This window comes from Bos javanicus, chromosome Y (assembly GCF_032452875.1).
Source record: "Bos javanicus breed banteng chromosome Y, ARS-OSU_banteng_1.0, whole genome shotgun sequence".
Lineage (NCBI taxonomy): Eukaryota > Metazoa > Chordata > Mammalia > Artiodactyla > Bovidae > Bos > Bos javanicus.
The window spans coordinates 3,418,042-3,421,876 of record NC_083898.1 but is presented as its reverse complement, the minus strand read 5'-3'; the positions used below and the strand labels follow the sequence as shown (position 1 = coordinate 3,421,876).

General features: G+C 36.3%; 1 pseudogene; it reads right to left on the bottom strand.

Annotated features, from left to right (window-relative positions):
* Window positions 1–699: 699 nt before the first annotated feature.
* On the bottom strand, window positions 700–2,557 carry LOC133243888 (heat shock transcription factor, Y-linked-like; annotated as a pseudogene).
* Window positions 2,558–3,835: the final 1,278 nt, after the last annotated feature.

The following is a 3,835-nucleotide window of genomic DNA, read 5'->3' as shown; positions in this document are numbered from 1 at the left end:
TTGTAACCATGCTGATGTGCTGCAGTAAACACCAGGAATTTATTCTGTCTCTATGGGGACAGATAAGCAACATCTAAACATGCATTTGAAATTATAGGGTGGAATCTTGGTGTCAGGAAATAGAGACATGGCTTAAGGACAGCAGCGCAAAAATGACCCTATAGAATACCACTTGTAAAGTACATATCTTGTGATGACAATGGTAGAGTCACTGATTATGTCATGCTATCTTTGGTATCACAGTGATGGTATAATTGTGATCATGATTTTGGATGTGCTACAATATCAGTATTTTCAAGGATGAAATGAATTTCTATAATGAAAACAATCTGCTGTCTCATCTTTTAAGACTCTACCAGTAACTAATAGAATATAATATGTGAATGTGCTGAAGATCATACTGTGTATTTTTATTTATCTAATTTTATTTGCATCTCTTTCTTCACCCATACCATCCTAATTTAGACACCCCTTCATTTCAGCAGGGATGATTTCAGAAATCACTTTACATCCATTACCTCTTTTCCCTTGCTTCTCATTTTCTTGCTTACAAATATTATATCAGGTGTCATTTACCTAGGATGCATAACAAATGCTTTCTTGAACTGAAGAGTTTGGAATACCATTCAGTAAAATAGCCAACCATTGAAGTAAAGCCTCATTTTACTCTTCTTTGTTTGAAAAGAGAAAATGAAACTATGAAGATGAACATGTAAATTTATTGTTCAAATACAGGAATTGTAGGTATTTGTTGACATCTCCCAAAGTAACGTTCAATCTTCCTTAGGCTCCATAACCTGACACGTATTTGATAGGTCAGTTTTAATTAGCATGGTTTTCATATAATGATGATTGTTGATCAGTTGACTTGAAAGAGAGGAAGCAGATGTATAAGTGCTTGTTGGCACTGAGAACCACGAGTTGCCTGTCTCTTGCAGGTTAGGAAAAGGATTGTCATGGCCTGACATATCGCTATGCCTGACTGGAAATTTAGAAGGCTCCACCATCAGTCCAGAATAAGTGCTCTGTAATGGGGATACAATGTGGTTCTGAGAAGTAGATGTAGTTGTAGTAGCAAAGTCCTCAACGTGGCCATTTACTTGAGTGTAGCTGCTATGTGAATGCCAATTAAAAATGCTCAACTTTTTTAAAACAGCAGGTTGATCTACCACAATCTGTTCTGTTTGTCTGACTGATATTGGTGATGGGTTAGGTAAGTCACATGGAGATAGGGCATTTGTATTAGTGACAATCTGGATGGTATGAGGCTTTTATATGAAAGGCACACGTAAACTTGTGGAGGCTGAAAATGCGCTCTCTCTACTAATTTCTGGAATAAATTCAGAGTTACGATCATCTTCGTTGACACTTGCTTTAACATGCTTCTTGTTATCTTGCACTAATGAAGATATTTGAGACACATTATTAATCCCAACTCTTCTTTGCACTCTTAATAAAAGTTGAGGATGACCTCTTTTGAAATTTGGATTATAGTAGGTCTGTAACTAAAATCAAAGGATTACATTATTTAGTTTCTTTATAAACCAAAGTAAAACTGACAAGTAAAGCTAAATTATAAAAATGTATTCCTTTAATGAAACCAACTAAATAACATCAAATAAAACACCTCCATTAGTAGTTTAATAGGTAACATGTTAGAAAGAATATGATCCTCAATGAAAAATATATTTTATATATACAGTAAATACCACTTTAAGTTGCTTCAGGACTTATATCTGGTTTCACAGTGCTAGGAAAGTTTGTCAAACATCCAATATTTTAACATATCCAGCTGTTCTCAACTTCAAAAAATAAAACTTTTTAACGATTTGTTAGCTCAAGTTTAAATTCTATTTTAGCTACATATGTAAACGTGCTTTCTAGGTCACATGATTTCATATTACATATTGCCAATAAGTGAAAATGTTGGAATACCTTACTCAAAAGAGAGATGTTGTTTTCTTCTTCCAGAAAGACAGGTAGTGAAGCAGATCTTTGAAAAGTTTGTCGCTTTTTACTAAATCCATAAAGGTTAAGCTGTCGAATTAAACTCTTCATACTCTTGGTTTCAAATATTCTGAAAGGTGCCTTTCTTTCCAAGACTTCTTTCTTAAAGAGTTCTTCGTGGATCACTATACATGTGCCTCTCTCATCCCACCAAATAGATTCAAACTGATCACTTTCAACTATATTCCAAAGTTTTTGTGGAAAGGTGAGTGAAAGAAAATTAGTCACCTCATCTGTTTCAGATACAGAATATTTGTAGCATGGCCTTTTTATCACAAGATCCTCAGACAAAGCCTGAAAAGCATATTCTTCAATCATAGATCTCAAAACTGAGTCCCTAGTAAGTGTATAATCATACAAAGATCTAATGGAGGTTTCTGAATCAGTTGATTCATCCTTAGGAGGCCCATCTTGAATTTCTGAAGGAATATATGCCATCTCAGAGAAATCTTTCTTCAGATACTTTTCTCATTTCTCTGATTTTACTGACCGCAACTTCAAAAATTGCTTGGCTGGCCAACAGAGAGAAACTCTCTAGACCATCACAGAGGTCCTCAAAGTCAAAAGGCTGTGACATCACAAAATCACTGGTCTCCTAGCAATCGAAGGGTAGCTGTGACATCACAAAATCACTTGTCTCCTAGCAATCAAAGGGTAGCTGTGACATCACAAAATCACTGGTCTCCTAGCCATTGAAAGGTGATGTTCAGCTAGGGTTTACTTCAGCATCAACTTAAAAATACAGCCTGCTTACAGAAATCGTAACCAAAACCATGAAGCATGCAAAATCTCATTCCTAAAGAATTTTTACACAGAAAAATCACATCAATAAATCTACTTGGTTTCTGAAATAAAAGTGATTTATCACCCTTCTATACACACATTTTTCATATTCAGTACTGTTACCCAAGCAAAATTGGTCTACTGGCCTCTGCAATAAAATCTTTTAACTGTCTGGTTTCAACTACTCTGTGGTCTCTGTACTTAACTTTCAGCCTGGCTGGGGCTTTGGCATCTCTAAAACTGTTCATAGGATAATGCTCAGGATGTTATTGATGGCCCTTGAGGAGGAACTAAAGACCCTTGAATTTGACTAATGGCTAAATCATTATTATTCTCTATCACTTGATTATTATCCTTAGATTCTGTCTTTTCTAGCCTCACTGTTTAAAATTACTTTTTTTTATTGTTTTGTGTGTATTTTATTTTTTTAACTTTACAATAGTGTACTGGTTTTGCCATTCACCAACATGGATCTGCAACAGGTAGACATGTGTTCCCCATATTGAACCCTCCTCCCTCCCCATACCATCCCTCTGGGTCGTCCCAGCACACCAGCCCCAAACATCCAGTATCGTGCATCGAACCTGAACTGGTGACTCGTTCATACATGATATTATACATGCTTCAATGTCATTCTACCAAATCATCTCACCCTCTACCTCTCCCAAGAGTCCAAAAGACTGTTCTATACATCAGTGTCTATTTTGCTGCCTCATATTCAGAGTTACCATTTTTTTTCTTTTTTAATTTTATTTTATTTTTAAACTTTACAAATTGTATTAGTTTTGCCAAATATCAAAATGAACCCGCCACAGGTATACATGTGTTCCCCATCCTAAACCCTCCTCCCTCCTCCCTCCCCATACCATCACTCTGGGTCGTCCCAGTGCACTAGCCCCAAGCATCCACTATGGTGCATCAAACCTGGACTGGCAACCCATTTCACACATGATATTACATATGTTTCAATGCCATTCTCCCAAATCTTCCTACCCTCTCCCTCTTCAACAGAGTCCATAAGACTGTTCTATACATCAGTGTCTCT